This window comes from Leptidea sinapis, chromosome 15, assembly GCF_905404315.1.
Source record: "Leptidea sinapis chromosome 15, ilLepSina1.1, whole genome shotgun sequence".
Taxonomy (NCBI): Eukaryota; Metazoa; Arthropoda; class Insecta; order Lepidoptera; family Pieridae; genus Leptidea; species Leptidea sinapis.
In genome coordinates this window covers 22797-42932 of record NC_066279.1, presented here as the reverse complement: position 1 = coordinate 42932, position 20136 = coordinate 22797, and the positions used below count along the sequence as shown (strand labels likewise).

Sequence of the window (20136 nt, the reverse complement as noted above, 5' to 3'; positions counted from 1 at the left end):
TGCACTCTCTATATTGATGACGAGGTAAACACCTCGTCATCAATATCTACACGTCGCTTCACTTTAAAAATAAGTGAAGTATCATCAGCAAACAATACAATCTCATGGCTATCATCTACCACAAACGGTAGATCGAATAATATATATAAGAAACAAGAAAGGACCGAGAATAGAACCCTGTGGAACACCTATTCCCACAGGTTTACCCGAAGACCGTTTGCCCTTTAAATCGACTATCTGAACTCTTTCGCTTAAATATGATTTTAACAGATTTAGGGCTCTATTTTTCACTCGATAATGCTTTAGTTTAAGGAGTAAAGTTTCAGTGTACGCAGTTACAGTGGACGCAGTCAAATGCTTTGGACAAATCACAAAAAATGCCCAAAGCATCCTGTGACTCTTCTCAGGCGTCAAAGATGTGCTCTATGAGTCTAGTACCCGCATTAATTGTTGATAAGCCCCTAGTGAAAACAAATTGATTTTTGTTCATTAATTTACAAAAAGACAGCACTGAAATAGGTCTGAAGTTAGCAGGGTCAAAAGAACTGCCCGATTTAAACAAACTATAATACTATAGGTATAACTTTGCTGTATTTCATGAGGTCAGGGAACACACCCTCATATATGCATTCATTAAATATTATTGCTAATTCAGGTGCTATAATGTGAAGTACTTATTTTACAATATTAGTCGAATGGCCCCATAGGTCTTTTGTATTTTGTAGGTTAAATAATTTGAAGATTTAGATATTATATCGCTGTAACATACTTAAATTTCAAATCAGTGGAAGATACTGGTACGTGTAATTTAAGCATATCATATGCTGCTTTTGGTGAAGAGTTAAGGTCTTTGGTCGCGATAATCGGGATTTCAGAGAAGTATTTATCAAATTCATTTGCAATTTCTATGTCCGAATTTATAACGCGATTATTAATATTTAAACAGATAGAGGTGTTACGACATTTTGATCTACCAGTTTCATTATTAATTACACTCCAAGTAGCTTTTACTTTATTATTACTGCTTTTAATTTTATCTGCAATGAAACGTGTTTTCGCTTCATGACAAACTACTTTAAAGAGCTTGGAGATGTTTTTACGTATATTTTAAATTATTCACTATTATTGTAATGTTCCTCATAATAAAGGTCATATAAGCGTTTACGACTTTTGTGGATACCCATTGTTGCCCAATCATTAAAACAATGTTTATTGTTTACTTTCACCGTTACTGGAGTAGAAATCCTGTCAAATTCCTCACAGAAGGAATTGAAGACTAAGTTATAGTGAAAATTAGCAGTTTCACCACAGTGCAAAAATGGTGTCGTATTTACCAATTTACTTCTAAACCTCTCAAGACGGCTACCCGTAACTGGTATAATCGTTACCTTTTTTGGTCTGACATTGCCCTACTTCTACAAAACGAACTGACTACTTTATGTTCTCTAAAACTAAACTGGAGCTGATGACTCTTAAGTGTAATAATAATACTAGTAGTTGCCCGTTGCATTCGCAACTTAAGGTTTTATCTCATAAAAATGTTCAATATTAGAATAATCATGTCATAAACAGAGGTGTCTTTTAATTCAATTATCATCAGGTTCTCATACTGAAATATGCAGGGCAAGCAGTCATTAACGGCCGTTTGCAATATCTCTAGTATCGTATCTCTAGTTACGTATACATTGCTGTCATAGGACATAAGTGCAATATAGTTATAGTCCAATGCTTTATGTCGATAGGTTATTGAAATGTAAGTAAGCGTTAAAGGATAGATCTGTGTACCTCTAGTAAGTTAAACTAAGGATAGATAAGTTATTGAGAGCGGCCGTAAGCTGGCAGAGTTAGGTTAGATATTAGTAGGATGATTGAATATAAATACGACTTCATAGATCACATTATACTAGAAGGTGGTCTTTCGACTATGTTATGGTCATGTTGTGCGCAAGCATAATAATTTAGGTACTCACATAATTCATCAGTGGGAGGCTCCTTTGTACAGGACAGCAGTAAAAAGTAAAAAGCAATAATAAAGTGTGTGTAAGCAATAAGCATTATTGTGTTTCGGTTTGAAGGGGCCGTAGCTAGTGAAAGTACTGGGCATTATATGAGACATAACATCCTATGTCTCAAGGTGACGAGCGCAATAATTGTAGTACCTCTCAGAATTTAAAAATCCAAACGAACTAAAAACTTCATAAAATCCTCACGTATTTGTTTTGAAGTCGGTTTAAAATTTTCGTGATGAATCTGTGGGCAGTAAGATATCAATGCCACTGCTGAATCAACTGATATTCCAGATATTGTTATGTTATTCGCGTATTTTCAAGGTGAAAGTATTGTTGAATCGGCAATAAGTAGTGACGCGTAGGCCTTAGTTTGTGAGCCTCTGTATCGCTCAAGGTTAAATGATGTAAATGTCGGGAATTCACTATGAAATGTCTTGCAGTTATTTACTGAAACGTATTTTAGAACTATCAACTGGTTCATGAGGAGATTGTTTTGGCAAATGAACGTGCGTTGATGTGGGCCTTGCGTCGATACTCTGGTTCCTTCTCATGTCCGGATAATTGGTGCTGGGCTTTGACTGCTGAAGACATCAAACGTTTCAAATATTTGACATATTTGTGAGTATCTTAGTGAAATCAAAGAATATGTTATAGCATGAATAACGCTAAAATAACAACTCTACGACGAAAAGTTAGAAAGACACAAATATGTTTGAGATTGTGTATTATTGTAACTAAAATATATTTCCAAAAGTAATAATATTTTCAATAATATATCTATGTGAATCTTACATCTTTGTGCCGTTTGGTGTGGGAAACTTGGCTCATTGAGCCAGATGTGCGGAGTAGCTACAAAGTAGATACTATCTACGCGTATTTTAGCCAACGGTTCGGCTTATACCAGTGGGATGCTCCTTTGCACAGGATGCCGGGTAGATTATGGGTCCACAACGGCGCCTATTTCTGATGTGAAGCAGTAATGTGTACGCATTATTGTGTTTCGATCTGAAAGCCGTAAACTACTGATATTACTGGACAAATGAGACTTAACATGTTATGTCTCATGGTAACGAGCGCAATTGTAGTGCCGCTTCTCTTTGGGGTTTCCAAGAATCCTGAGCGGCACTGCATTGTAATAGGCAAGGAGTATCAATTACCATCAGCTGAACGACCTGTTCGTCTCGTCCCTTATTTTCATAAGAAAAAACATTAATTAGTTATCCAACGTGGAAATGTATTACATTCATACAATTTTTTTATTTCCTGGAAATCATTTTCTTTAATGTAACTTTCATATAACAAAGGGCATGTTAAAATATATTTCGAAATTTCTGGGAGCCTGTTGCAAAAGCCTTAGATAATTTATGCGTCTAGATAGAGTTTCTTGCTGTTAGACAACCGATAAAAACAACCCCAGTTTAATACTGTAGTGTGCGTGACAAGCTACGTCTTACACTCGCGATTTGTATAGCGATATCGATCTATTTGTGTTATGGCGGAGTTCACAGACTCTCCTTTAACCAGTGTTTGATAAATCAGTCGATGAATTCCTAACCATCTGTTACACAGCCGATCAAGTATTCACTGTTCACTTACTAAACCAGCCAATAAAAGTAAGCTCTGAGTGAATGAACATGAAATGAACGAATTATATAAGCTAACTCATTAGAGAAGTCACATAGTTATTATTAAGACACCCCTAATATTGTTAACATCTGTATTTAGTAGCATAAATTAAAATACTTCAACTTGAGAAGCTTCGGAACTTATTGGAAACTGTATGCTAGTATGTGTTGCCCATTTGGAAGGGTAATAAAGCCACGGAGCTGTCACTTGCAAACAACCCAACAATTATTGAATATGATTAATTGAGTAATTGTCAATTGACTATTGTTGTCGTTTACGAATTGTTTATTTACACGTGCTTATTCTCCTTGTTTCTAAAGTTTGATGTGTTTGTTGTAAAAGTATTTATTAATTTAATACTTAAATTGAAAATTAACTTGTACTTGAAAAAAGGCGGCTCAAAAATTATGTTAACTCTAAACTCTATTTTTTTCGATGTTTTCACAGCTGTCATAGTCTACCTATACGTATGGTGATCTAAGGCAAAACCATATACTTCGTCCAAGCGAGGAATAAGACAAACACGTGCGAAAAATAAGAACATCTCTATAGTTACTGTAATCGATTTTGATTGTCAAGTCGTAAACAGTCAGCCACTCTTGGAAATAGCTCCATATTATTTTGAATATCAAACTAGCTAGCTGAGTAGTAGTAGAGTATTTTTTTAAGCGTTAGCACTAGCTAACGCACACATCGGCAAATCAAAATTGGTGTCACACAGAATACAGAAAGATTTTCTGCGTTCTGTGGGCTGTCAAGTCGTATACACACTAGTATATTCCAAGTCTATGCGCTATACATATATCCACTACCACAAATCCCACAGCACCCCAAAAGAAAACGTCAAATGATCATTTAGATACGATTATTTTTAAAATATGGAAGTATATTTCTAATTGCAAAGTTTGTAAAAGGAACTGCAGAAGAAGACGATAAATGGAAAAATATAAATAAAAATCAAGCAATAGTTAACATTTTATTTATTTACCATGAATAGACATGAAATATCCAGTCTGTATAGCGTAAACTTCTACCAGGAAATTATAACCTCGGAAGATACTAGGGCTGTCTAATTCCAGCGTAACAAAGGATTGCCCAATACCGCCTTTTTTCAAATACACCTCTCCCCACTTGTCATTTCTCAGATCCAACACTCGAATAGCATTTATAACTTCACCGCGCGAACAATTTACTGTAAAAGTCTCTGATCGTACCCACACTGCAGGATTTTCTTGATGCACTTTATTGTAGATTACTTTCGAATTTAAATCTGGATATCCAAGTATCAAGTCATGAGCGTAAACAAAATTCAAAATGGTCGCCACTAAAGCAATTCGTAATAGAAACATGGCTGATACGTTCATTATTATTGATAGTATTTTAACAAATGGTAAAAATGTACGCTGCATGAATGGTAATGGTGTTAATAAATTTATTTAATAATGTTGCTAATAGTTTACGTACTTTACGTGTGGCGTCATTTAAACAGGGGTACCAAACATTTTTGTGTTTAAAGTTATGTTAAGATAAAGTGATACCAGCCTAATCTGAAGGCCAAAGCCATAAATTTGTCAACCCTAGTAAGCTGTCATGTCAGGGAACCAGACTATTAAACAGAAAGGCCTACGTGCCTATTTTACCTAATAATTGTCTACTTTTCTAGTCTGGTTTTTCTATTTTTCATTCATAAGTGTTTGCTACCTCAATACAAAGATGTCATTATACTCAAGTACTGGCTTCAAAAAATTTCATCTTTGAAAAAATGATTATGTGAATGAAATGTGTGAGATGGAACAGCGTGTTGGATTGATTTTCGCATCAATAACACCGACGATGGTGCGAAATGCCATACAAGGCATATCCCCACGAGCGAGGTGGTGTATTGAGCAAGGCGGAGCACACTTTGAGCCGTTGCCTCCTTTGACGTTTTATTATGAAAAAAAAAATACGTTTAAAAAAACCGACTTCAAAAACTGTAAAGTATCAAATAACTAAAAATTTAGTTTAATACACCTCTTATGCAAACCTTTACCTTTACCTTTAATGTCAATAAAATACTATTATGTTGCTACATATTGATATGTTTTAAATAATCATAAATCTCAGAGTAATCGGTGTACATACATAAAAAAAAATACCGATCGAATTGATAACCTCCTCCTTTTGGGAGTCGGTTAAAAATAAGAGTTCTTTAACTTTGTTTCATTAGGTTAGGTTTATTTAATATTTTTGTTTTTCCGCGAATTAGGTAGAGTTCTACCTACATTTGTAAGTACATACTGCGTAGTTTACTCTTTAATTTTATCGAAGAAAAGTTTGCACATCAGTGAAAAAAATTTTTTTGGGGTACGTGATACAGCGTTACTACGGTTCTTAAATTTTATTCTAATGCACCATTTACCTCCTTTCGGCTTTACGGGCAGTTTTGTAACACCCTGTGTAGCTTTACTAAGGCTAGGTACTTTTACTTAGCCTTAGTTGAAAAGGAGAAATAGCTTCGTGGCCTAGCTTTGACTTCATGAATTAGCAACCTATGGAGGTTGCCCAACATGGAGATGGATACATGTTGGGCAACTTTGAAATTCATGAAAAACTTTGTGAGATTTGCGGCTACATATGAAATTAACTTGAATTTTTAATAAATAACATATAATAAGATTACGTACATTAAAATTTAAAGGTTATGTACGAGTATGTACAAATAAAAAGTGTACGACACCTGCTTTATAATAATAACACGAATCGTCATTCACTTAAACTTATTCTCAATAATACCTTATAACAATTGACTTAACACTACCCATAAGTATTAATTTTAGCGCTCTACTGCTAATACCAAGAAGCTATGATCTAATAGTGTCTACTAAAACAACATTATAAAAGTACAATTTTTGTCGCAGCTGTCATTTGAGTGACAGACATACAGCCAGAATGTTCGTAAAATTATTCTTTTTGTTTATATATGTGGGTTTTGTGACGTCAAATGATTTAAGATTAGGATACGCAGCTCCAAACTCGAAAAAGCTAATAACTGAGATCAAAGAAGCAGATCCCGCGCTATGGAAAAGGACAGACGATATTATAGTAACTGCGCCCTCAAATGAAATAATTAGCGCTGTCTTTGTCACCGACCTGCGGGATGACAAGGATGGAGAGGCGTTTATTGAAAGCGGCGGTATAGGACAGAAGAGTGTGACTATAGGTTTGAAGAGTCCAAGTATTTTGCGGGGCTATAGGTTTGAGGTTGAGGTATACGCTGATGATCCTAATGCAAGGTATTACAGCAAGGGTGGCGCTTCGCCGTATAGAGACGACATTCAATACTCCAGGAAGTTCTAAGTATGTAGGCATTTAATTATAAAAATAAAGTTATCTGTTAAATCATGTTTTCTTTATTTATTAAAGGAAAGGATTTTTATTAATTATCAACATACCTATGTGGTTAGTTTTGTATTAATTATTATTTTAATAATATGTGCACTTATTGACTTTTAAAAAAGATAAAGATGACTTTACCACATGAGTGCTAGCGTAAGTTATCTATGAATATAATTTTTAAAAAATGTTATGTATTCATTAGTTTTTTTATTATTAAACTACTTCAAAAGAGGAGGAAGTTATCAATTCGACTGCACGTTTTCTTGTAATATGTTTGACCTGATTTCTGCCGCCGGATTCCACCTTCACACAATACGCCACAAAATTGGATCATTCCTACCATCTGGATGTCTGTTCCTTTCCAGTGCTGTTTTCAAGGAACTTTCTTCCACGTCCCACCAAAGTATGTAATGAATGAATGAATGAAATGAAATGAAATGAATGAATGAAATGTATGAATGAAATGAATGAATGCATGAAATGAATGAAATTATTTATTTTGCTTTTGCAATAGGTTATGTCTAGATCTTAAATATTATAATGTGTCCTCTATCCAGCTTATATTAAAAGCATGCAACAACTTAACACTAATTATTTAAATATTCACTAATACTATAAAAGTTAATTTCAAGCAGCTATTTAAAGAGTCTTGGTATAAACATTTTATTAGACAGTATTTTGAAGTCCTCATTACACTCCAGTGTTTCCAGAATGCTACAACAAGGGCACCTTAAAAATGCGAGTAAACTCCTTCCTCTAGTGTTGCAACATCTGTTTGGCAAAAGTAGAATTTGGCTATAAAAAAATTTCATACACGTTGCCAGAGTACAGAAATGGATGTTGGATTCAATTTAAAATCATTGAGGGTATATTTTTAAGAGTTCCTGATGCAAATACAATGGACAAAGTCGCAAGCATATGCTACTTAAACATAAAAATTCCAATACGTACTAATAAATTGTAATAATTCATACTTTTTTGCCATTAGTTTACTTATATTTGACAGTCTTTATGACCTGACCTCACTCTTAGATTTAATATGGAATACACTTACTGGGAATATATTATGTTTGAAATTTGTATGACGGCTGTAGTGATGTCTCTTAACCTTCGATATCGATATTTGTATCTCGAATGGCACGATCGCTTTACAAATAAGTACACAGGAATACGTTACCGACAGGAAAAGTGTCGATAACTTGTTTACATGCCTTTGTGTATCGTGTTGTTATGTTAAACCATTATATAAACTATGTTAATTATATTCTGCAAAAAAGCGGCCAAGTGCGAGTCGGACTCGCCAATGAAGGGTTCCGCAGCAGTAACTTTATATAAAAGTTCTTGTAGTTAAAAAACTACTTACTAGATAAATAAAATTTGAAAAACAAAATTTTATGAAGATATAGATCTGATAGATATCGAGTCCCGCATCGTTCATATAATTTTGTTTTTCAAATTTTATTTGTGTATTAATCCTAGAAGTGAGGGTTATTACTTTAAAAACATAACAAATTACTTACTAGATCACGTTCAAACCAATTTTCGGTGAAAGTTTGCATGGTAATGTAAATCATATATTCTTTTAGTTTTACCATTCTCTTATTTTAGATGTTACAGGGGTGGGTGTGACACACTTTTTACCATTTTGGAAGTGTCTCTCGCGCAAACTATTCAGTTTAGAAGAAAAATATATGAGAAACCTCAATATCATTTTTGAAAACCTATCCATAGATACCACGTATTGGTTTGATTTGACAAAATTTTTTGTTTTTTTAAAAGAAGTTTCAACAGTTCCTATCGTTTCGGTAAAAAGTGTCTGTAACATACGGACGGACAGACAGACAGACATGACGAATCTATAAGGGTTCCGTTTTTTGCCATTTGGCTACGGAACCATAAAAAGTACAAATTGTGCATTAAAACAATAAGAAACTGGGGCCAGTTGTTGCTGCAAGTGAACTTATTACACAATAAATAATGAAATGTATTTATAAATTTCCTGCATGGCTCGGCATGGCTTCCTTATCTCTTTTGATTTTTGAACTTTACTGTGTTCAGCACTGAAACGCGTTTCGATTCGCGTGTGATTTGAAGTCAGCTACAACTAGTTTTAACTGATGTAGTGAACCTATATCGGTATTACCAACTGTATTAGCAGGAGGATCAGAAGGGAAAACAAAAACAAAAAGGAACGCATCCCTATATGCTGACTTATAGTGACATACGCAGAAACTGTTGTAGTAAACAGACAATGGTCGGATATCCCAAGAGGATGTAGCCGGACACCTGGTATTCTCGGAGTGTCATTAGCAGAAGATTGTCATTAGAGGCATGTGAGTAACCACGTTTGGGAGCCGCGTGAGCAACTTGGAACTAGACGACAGTGTGACTCTTCCTTGTCCTATTAGGTATAATAATCGAAGAGAAGGAAGAGCAATAAAAATTAATGTAATTGCTGGTAAAATAGTTCAAATGAATTCAATTATTTGTCCTTCTATTAAAAATCGATTAATAAATTTATTAAAAAATAAATTTATTATTAAATATATAACTAAAATAGTAATTATAATTAAAATAATTAAAGTATGGTCATGAAAAAAAATTATTTGTTCTATTAAAGGGGAAGCTCTATTTTGTAAATTAAAATTAGATCAGGTTGCCATTTCTAAAAAAAGGAAAACCTTTATAAATGGGGTTTAAATCCATTACATATAATCTGCCATATTAGAAATTTCTTATAATTGGAAGTTCATTATATGAATGTTCTGCTGGAGGTAAATTTTGGAATCATTCAATAGAAGAAGGCATATTTAAGGAAAAAATTACAATTCGTTGATTAATTATAGATTCTCAAATAATTATAATTATAAAAATAGTTCCTAATAATGAAATATAAGATCCAATAGAAGAAATAATATTTCATGATAAATAATAATCAGGATAATCAGAGTAACGACGAGGTATTCCAGCTAATCCTAAAAAATGTTGAGGAAAAAATGTTAAATTTACTCCAATAAATATAATAATAAATTGAATTTTAAGTAAAAAAGGATTAAGAATTAATCCTGTGAAAAGAGGGTATCAATGAATGAATCCTCCAAAAATTGCAAATACAGCTCCTATTGAAAGTACATAGTGAAAGTGGGCTACAACATAATAAGTATCATGAAGAATAACATCAATGGATGAGTTAGCTAAAATTACTCCTGTTAATCCCCCAATAGTAAATAAAAAAACAAATCCTAATCTTCATAATATAGATGGTCTATAATTAATTTGAGTTCCATAAAGAGTTGCTAATCAACTAAAAATTTTAATTCCTGTAGGAATAGCAATAATTATTGTTGCTGAAGTAAAATAGGCTCGAGTATCAATATCTATTCCTACTGTAAATATATGATGAGCTCATACAATGAATCCTAATAACCCAATTGCTATTATAGCATAAATTATTCCTAATGATCCAAATGTTTCTTTTTTTCCTCTTTCTTGGGTAATAATATGTGAAATTATCCCAAATCCTGGAAGAATAAGAATATAAACTTCAGGGTGCCCAAAAAATCAAAATAAATGTTGATAAAGAATTGGATCCCCCCCTCCTGCTGGATCAAAAAATGATGTATTTAAATTTCGATCAGTGAGTAATATAGTAATAGCTCCAGCTAAAACAGGAAGAGATAATAAAAGTAATAAAGCTGTAATTCCTACGGCTCATACAAATAAAGGTATTTGATCAAATGATAAATTATTAATCCGTATATTAATAATGGTTGTAATAAAATTAATTGCTCCAAGAATAGAGGAAATTCCAGCTAAATGAAGGGAAAAAATAGCTAAATCAACTGATGATCCTCTATGAGCAATATTAGATGAAAGCGGGGGATAAACTGTTCATCCAGTACCTGCTCCATTTTCTACTACACTTCTTGTAATTAAAATTAAAAGAGAGGGGGGGAGTATTCAGAAACTTATATTATTTATACGGGGGAAAGCTATATCTGGAGCTCCAAGTATTAAAGGAATTAATCAATTTCCGAATCCTCCAATTATGATTGGTATTACTATAAAAAAAATTATGATAAAAGCATGAGCAGTAACAATAGTATTATAAACTTGATCATCTCCAATTAAAGATCCAGGATTTCCTAATTCTGTTCGAATTAATAAACTTAATGAAGTTCCTACTATACCAGCTCAAATTCCAAAGATAAAATATAAAGTTCCAATATCTTTATGATTTGTAGAAAAAAGTCATTTTCGCAAATAAAATGGCTGAGGTATAAGCGATAAATTGTAAATTTATTAACGAGAATAATCTCTTTTATTAATAAGCCTTATATTCATAAATGATATAAAATTGCAAATTTTAAGGTGTAAATATTACTAAGGCTTAAAGATTTTCTTTATAAATAATTTTGAAGACTATTAGTTTAATTTAACTTAAAACCTTAAAAAAAGAAAAAAGTATTAAGGATTAAACTTGATAAGGAAATTAAAGAAATAAAATTAATAAATGAAAAAAAACTAATTTTAAAATTAATCTTTAATCATTTTAATTTAAAATTAATTAGTAAAATTGATAAATAAATAATTCGAATGTAAAAAAATATTATAATTAATCTTGATATTAAAAAAATAAAAGCAATTAATGTTAAATTATTGTTAAATAAAAAATTAATAATAATTCACTTAGGGAAAAATCCTAAGAATGGGGGTAAACCTCCTAAGGAAAAAAAATTAATAATTAATAATAATTAATTTAGGTAAATATTAATATACTGCTATAGCAGCAGGTAATCAAGCTCTAAAAGGAATTTGTGCTCTTTTTGTTATTGCCCCCAAAATAATTATTACACTAATAATCTTTATAGAAAAATCATTATTTATTAATTCTAAATAAAAAATATAATTTCATCTTCCATAATTTAATATTCAAGCAATTACTATTAATAATATAACATCCCCAACCCGATTAGATAGAACTGTTAATATTCCAGCATTATAAGACTTAATATTTTGATAATAAATTACTAAACAATAGGAAACTAAACCTAATCCATCTCACCCAAGAAAAATTCTAATAATATTAGGACTGATAATTAATAAATATATTGATAAAATAAATAATAAAACTAAAATTAAAAATCGTATTAAATTTAATTCAGACTTTATATAACTTTTTCTATAATAAATTACAGAAGCTGAAATTAAACTAACAAATATTATAAATAATGTAGATATCCAATCTAATAAAATTGTAAAAACAATATTTATAGAATTAAAAGAAATTAATTCCCACTCTAAAAAATATGTTATATTAGTTATAGTTAAATAAATTGTTAATATCATATTTAATATTATAAATATTATTAAAAAAAAAATCTTAAAAAATAAATATTTTTATTGAAAATAACTTAAAGTGAATATACACATTTTTGATGCCACAAATCAATATTTTTTTTAAATTATTTAAATAAAATCAAACTATTAAATAATCAATTTTTATAATTAAAATATTTAAAGGTAATCAATGTAATAATAATAATAAATATTCACGAGAAGAACTTAAATAAAATCTATATAAACCTAAATTATATTCACCATGTTGAGAATAAGAATATAAATAAAGTCTATAACCAGCTCTAAGGAAAGAAATTATTATTAGTATAAATATTCTTATTCAAGATCATCTAATTAAACTATTAATTAATTCAACTTCCCCTCAGAAATTTATTGAAGGAGGAGCTGCTATATTAGAAATTATTAATAAAAATCACCATAATCTTAATGTAGGTATAAGATTTATTATTCCTTTATTAATAAATAATCTTCGTCTCATAAAACGTTCATAATTTATATTAGATAAACAAAATATTCCAGATGAACATAACCCATGACCAATTATTCTAATTTTATTCAATTAATATTGTAAATAAGACCCTATAAAACCCCAATATTAGGTTATATCTTTAATAGAAACATATTATCATCAGTTGATTTAGCTATTTTTTCCCTTCATTTAGCTGGAATTTCCTCTATTCTTGGAGCAATTAATTTTATTACAACCATTATTAATATACGGATTAATAATTTATCATTTGATCAAATACCTTTATTTGTATGAGCCGTAGGAATTACAGCTTTATTACTTTTATTATCTCTTCCTGTTTTAGCTGGAGCTATTACTATATTACTCACTGATCGAAATTTAAATACATCATTTTTTGATCCAGCAGGAGGAGGGGATCCAATTCTTTATCAACATTTATTTTGATTTTTTGGGCACCCTGAAGTTTATATTCTTATTCTTCCAGGATTTGGGATAATTTCACATATTATTACCCAAGAAAGAGGAAAAAAAGAAACATTTGGATCATTAGGAATAATTTATGCTATAATAGCAATTGGGTTATTAGGATTCATTGTATGAGCTCATCATATATTTACAGTAGGAATAGATATTGATACTCGAGCCTATTTTACTTCAGCAACAATAATTATTGCTATTCCTACAGGAATTAAAATTTTTAGTTGATTAGCAACTCTTTATGGAACTCAAATTAATTATAGACCATCTATATTATGAAGATTAGGATTTGTTTTTTTATTTACTATTGGGGGATTAACAGGAGTAATTTTAGCTAACTCATCCATTGATGTTATTCTTCATGATACTTATTATGTTGTAGCCCACTTTCACTATGTACTTTCAATAGGAGCTGTATTTGCAATTTTTGGAGGATTCATTCATTGATACCCTCTTTTCACAGGATTAATTCTTAATCCTTTTTTACTTAAAATTCAATTTATTATTATATTTATTGGAGTAAATTTAACATTTTTTCCTCAACATTTTTTAGGATTAGCTGGAATACCTCGTCGTTACTCTGATTATCCTGATTATTATTTATCATGAAATATTATTTCTTCTATTGGATCTTATATTTCATTATTAGGAACTATTTTTATAATTATAATTATTTGAGAATCTATAATTAATCAACGAATTGTAATTTTTTCCTTAAATATGCCTTCTTCTATTGAATGATTCCAAAATTTACCTCCAGCAGAACATTCATATAATGAACTTCCAATTATTCATCAAATGAATTAATTTTAATGTTAAGTAAGAAATGAAATGAATAAAATCGAGTTAAAGTTGGGTTATCTACTGCAAATCCTCCTCAAATTCAATTAACTAAATTTGTTCCTAAATAAGGAATAGCTGATAATAAATTAGTAATTACTGTAGCCCCCCAAAAAGATATTTGCCCTCAAGGTAGAACATACCCTATAAATGCTGTTATTATCAATAAAAATAAAATAATAATTCCAATTATTCATGTATATAATAAATTAAAAGATTCATAATAAATGCCTCGTCCAATATGAATGTAAATACAAATAAAAAAAAATGATGCACCATTAGCATGAAGAGTTCGGATTAATCAACCATAATTAACATTTCGACAAATGTAATTTACTCTGTAAAATGCTAATTCAATATTAGCACAATAATATATTGATAAGAATAATCCTGTAATAATTTGGCTAATTAAGCATAATCCTAATAAAGATCCAAAATTTCACAATGAGGAAATATTTGATGGTCTTGGTAAATCAATTAATGCTCCATTTAAAATTTTAATTAAAGGATGAGTTTTTTGTAAAGGTTTAAAATTATTTATCATTAGTTAAATGATCGTAAAGGGCCAAAAAAAATATTTGTAATTTTAATAACAGCAATTAATGTAATAAATATATAAATAATTAATATTATAGTTAAAAAATATGTTTGATTATTATACAATTTAGTTAAATTTAAGTTATTTTCTTCAATTATTAAAAATATATTTAATAAATTATTTATTTCATAATTAATAAATAAATTTGATGAGTAGTAAGATTTATAAAAAAATCAATTAAAAATTAAAAAATTAATTAAAATAAATAGAAATATTTTAAAATTTAAAGAAAAATTGATTAATTCATTTGATGCAATTCTTGAAATATAAATAAATAAAACTAAAAGTCCCCCTAAAAAAATTAAAAATAGAATGTAAGAAAATCAATAAGTTCTAATTATTATTCCTGAAATTAAACATAATAATAAAGTTTGAGTTAAGATTATAATTCCTATGGATAAAGGATGTTTAATAAAAATTATTATACTTGAGATTAAAATTATTAATAAAATAATGAATATTTTTAGAATATCAAGGAATAGTTTAATAAAAATAATAATTTTGGAGATTATTGATAAGGTATAAATCTTTTCTTTGAAGTTTTTAAATAAAATATTATTTTTGATTTACAAGACCAATGTTTTGAATAAACTATAAAAACTAATGATAAAATTTTTATTTATATTAATATTTTTTGTCGGAAATATAATTTTTGTTAGAAAGCATAAACATTTATTAATTGTTCTACTTAGATTAGAATTTATTGTATTAAGAATTTATTTAATAATATTAATTTATATAATTATAATAAATTATAATATATTTATATTAATAGTATTTTTAGTATTTACAGTATGTGAGGGGGCTTTAGGATTATCAATTTTAGTTTCAATAATTCGAACTCATAGAAATGATTATTTTCAAAGTTATAATTTATTATGATAAAATTTTTTATATTTTTATTATTAATGATACCTTTATGTTTTTTAAAAAAAATATTTTGATTGGCTCAAATAATATTATTTTTAATAATATTTTTATTTATAAATTTATCTATAAATTTAATATTTTATTCAAATTTAAGTTATATATTAGGGTGTGATATAATTTCTTTTGGCTTAATTATATTAAGTATTTGAGTTAGAATTTTAATAATTATAGCAAGAGAAAATTTATATAAAGGAAATTATTATTATAAATTATTTTTATTTAATATTATATTATTATTATTATTATTATATTTAACTTTTAGTTCTATAAATATATTTATATTTTATTTATTTTTTGAGAGAAGATTAATTCCTACTTTAATTTTAATTTTAGGTTGGGGGTATCAACCAGAACGAATTCAAGCTGGTTTATATTTATTATTCTATACTTTATTTGTTTCTTTACCTTTATTTTTAGGGATTTTTTATATTTTTAATAATATAAATACAATAATTATATATATATATAAATTTTTAAGATATGATTATATTATATTATATTTAGTAATAATTATAGCTTTTTTAGTTAAAATACCTATATATTTTGTTCATTTATGATTACCTAAAGCTCATGTTGAGGCTCCAATTTCAGGGTCTATAATTTTAGCTGGAATTATGTTAAAATTAGGGGGTTATGGGCTATTACGAGTTTTAATTATATTTCAAGAAATTAATAAAAAAATTGGTTTTATTTGAATTGTAATTAGATTATTAGGTGGAGTTTATATTAGATTAAAATGTTTTTGTCAAGTTGATATAAAATCTTTAATTGCTTATTCATCAGTTGCTCATATGGGATTAGTAATTGGAGGTATAATAACTATAAATTATTGGGGTTTTATAGGGTCTTATTTATTAATAATTGGTCATGGGTTATGTTCATCTGGAATATTTTGTTTATCTAATATAAATTATGAACGTTTTATGAGACGAAGATTATTTATTAATAAAGGAATAATAAATCTTATACCTACATTAAGATTATGGTGATTTTTATTAATAATTTCTAATATAGCAGCTCCTCCTTCAATAAATTTCTGAGGGGAAGTTGAATTAATTAATAGTTTAATTAGATGATCTTGAATAAGAATATTTATATTAATAATAATTTCTTTCCTTAGAGCTGGTTATAGACTTTATTTATATTCTTATTCTCAACATGGTGAATATAATTTAGGTTTATATAGATTTTATTTAAGTTCTTCTCGTGAATATTTATTATTATTATTACATTGATTACCTTTAAATATTTTAATTATAAAAATTGATTATTTAATAATTTGATTTTATTTAAATAATTTAAAAAAAATATTGATTTGTGGCATCAAAAATGTGTATATTCACTTTAAGTTATTTTCAATAAAAATATTTATTTTTTAAGATTTTTTTTTTTAATAATATTTATAATATTAAATATGATATTAACAATTTATTTAACTATAACTAATATAACATATTTTTTAGAGTGGGAATTAATTTCTTTTAATTCTATAAATATTGTTTTTACAATTTTATTAGATTGGATATCTACATTATTTATAATATTTGTTAGTTTAATTTCAGCTTCTGTAATTTATTATAGAAAAAGTTATATAAAGTCTGAATTAAATTTAATACGATTTTTAATTTTAGTTTTATTATTTATTTTATCAATATATTTATTAATTATCAGTCCTAATATTATTAGAATTTTTCTTGGGTGAGATGGATTAGGTTTAGTTTCCTATTGTTTAGTAATTTATTATCAAAATATTAAGTCTTATAATGCTGGAATATTAACAGTTCTATCTAATCGGGTTGGGGATGTTATATTATTAATAGTAATTGCTTGAATATTAAATTATGGAAGATGAAATTATATTTTTTATTTAGAATTAATAAATAATGATTTTTCTATAAAGATTATTAGTGTAATAATTATTTTGGGGGCAATAACAAAAAGAGCACAAATTCCTTTTAGAGCTTGATTACCTGCTGCTATAGCAGCTCCTACTCCTGTTTCAGCTTTAGTTCATTCTTCAACTTTAGTTACTGCAGGGGTTTATTTATTAATTCGATTTAATAGATTATTAATAACATTAGAATTTACAAATTTCATTTTATTAATTTCTAGTTTAACTATATTTATAGCTGGGATTTCAGCTAATTATGAATTTGATTTAAAAAAAAATATTGCTTTATCAACTTTAAGACAATTAGGTTTAATAATGAGAATTTTATTAATAGGATTTAAAGAATTAGCTTTTTTTCATTTATTAACTCATGCTATATTTAAAGCTTTATTATTTATATGTGCAGGAATAATTATTCATATAATAAGTGATAATCAAGATATTCGAATAATAGGGGGTATTTCATTTTACATTCCTTATACGTCATTGTGTATGAATGTTTCAAGTTTATCTTTATGCGGAATTCCATTTTTAGCTGGATTTTATTCAAAAGATTTAATTTTAGAAATGGTTAGAATAAGAAATTTAAATTTAATAATTTTTTATTTATATTATTTTTCTACTGGTTTAACAATATTTTATAGAATACGTTTAATTATATATTTAATAATTAATGAGTTTAATTTAAGAAGTATTTATAATTTATATGAAGAAGATTATATTATATTAAAAAGAATATTTTTATTAATAATTATAAGAGTAGTTTCTGGTAGAGGTTTAAGATGATTAATATTTAATTATCCTTATATAATTTATTTACCCCTAAGAATAAAATTAATAGTAATTTATGTTAGAGGAATTGGAATATTCCTAGGATGATTGATTAGAAGTATGAATTTATATTCTATAAATAAATTAAAATTATTTTATAATTTAAATAATTTTTTAAGATTAATATGGTTTATACCAAATTTATTAACTTATGGTTTAGTTTTTAATTATTTAAATTTTGGTTTTAAATTAATAAAAAATATTGATTTAGGGTGAAGAGAAATTTATAGCGGTCAAGGTTTATATAATATTTTAAAAAATTATTCAATTATTTTTAATCTTATACAAATAAATAATTATAAGATTTATTTATATAGATTTGTTATTTGAATGTTATTTTTAGTAATTGTTATAATAATTTATTTAAATAGCTTAAAAAGAGTATAATATTGAAGATATTGAGGATTATAAAATCTTTAGATATTTATAAAAAAAAAAAATTTTTAATATTACAATGAAAATGTAAAGTTTTTTTTTAAACTATATAAATAGAAATATTAATGGGAATTATCCACTGAATTTAAGTTAGCAGCTTAATAGGAATATTTCTTTAATTGGAATAGAATTCAATTTTATCATTAACAGTGATATACCTCTTTTTGGTTTCAATTAACAAATAAGGAGTTAATAACTCTATCTTTTAAGTCGAAATTAAATGCAAAATTGCTTCTTATTTAAGATAAAATGAAATTTCATTATCATTTAAATGCAAATTAAATGTTTTAATTAAACTATAATCCTATATTAATAGCTTCAGTTTAGTATCTTTTGATTTCATTCATGATATAAACCTAATAGTAATATAATAATAAAAAATATAGAAGTTTTGAATCAGATAATTAAATTAGTTAAGTTAAATGTTTTAATAATAGGGAAAATTAAAGCAATTTCAACATCAAAAATAAGAAAAATAACTGTAATTAAAAAAAAATGTAATGAAAATGGAATTCGAGGAAGAGATTTAGGATCAAATCCACATTCAAATGGAGAACATTTTTCTCGATCTATAATTGATTTTTTAGAAATTATTATTGAAATTATTATAAGAATATTAGAAATAATAAAGAAAATCATTGAAATTAAAAGAATAATAAGTATTATTTATATTAAAATTATTAAACTTTTTGATTGGAAATCAAATATACTATTTATATTATATAAATAATTAATTTCCTCATCAATAAATAGTAATATATAAGAATAATCAAATAACATCAACAAAGTGTCAATATCATGCTGCTGCTTCGAACCCAAAATGATGATTTCTAGAAAAATGAAAATTTAAATGTCGAATTAAGCAAATAGAAAGAAAAATAGTTCCAATGATAACATGAAGTCCATGGAATCCTGTTGCTATAAAAAATGTTGATCCATAAATTCTGTCTGAGATAGAGAAAGGGGCTTCAAAATATTCATAAGCTTGAAGTAAAGAAAAATAAATACCTAAAATAATAGTAAAAAATAATCCTTGAGTTGTTTGATTAAAATTATTATTTATAATAGCATGGTGGGCTCAGGTTACTGTTAATCCTGAAGTAATTAGAATAATAGTATTTAATAAAGGAATTTGAAATGGATTAAATGGGATAATTCTTGTAGGGGGTCATGAAATTCCAATTTCTACATTAGGAGATAAACTACTATGGAAAAATGCTCAAAAAAAAGAAATGAAAAAAAAAATTTCAGAAATAATAAATAAAATTATACCTCATCGTAAACCTTTGGA

The 20136-nt window shown here is 27.5% G+C and overlaps 3 pseudogenes; 2 read left to right on the top strand and 1 right to left on the bottom strand.

Annotated features, from left to right (window-relative positions):
• Positions 1 to 9722: 9722 nt before the first annotated feature.
• On the bottom strand, positions 9723 to 12908 carry LOC126968163 (cytochrome c oxidase subunit 1-like; annotated as a pseudogene).
• Positions 12907 to 14127, top strand: LOC126968162 (cytochrome c oxidase subunit 1-like; annotated as a pseudogene).
• Positions 14128 to 16479: 2352 nt separating this feature from the next.
• LOC126968161 (NADH-ubiquinone oxidoreductase chain 5-like) lies at positions 16480 to 18735 on the top strand (annotated as a pseudogene).
• The last annotated feature ends 1401 nt before the right edge of the window (positions 18736 to 20136 follow it).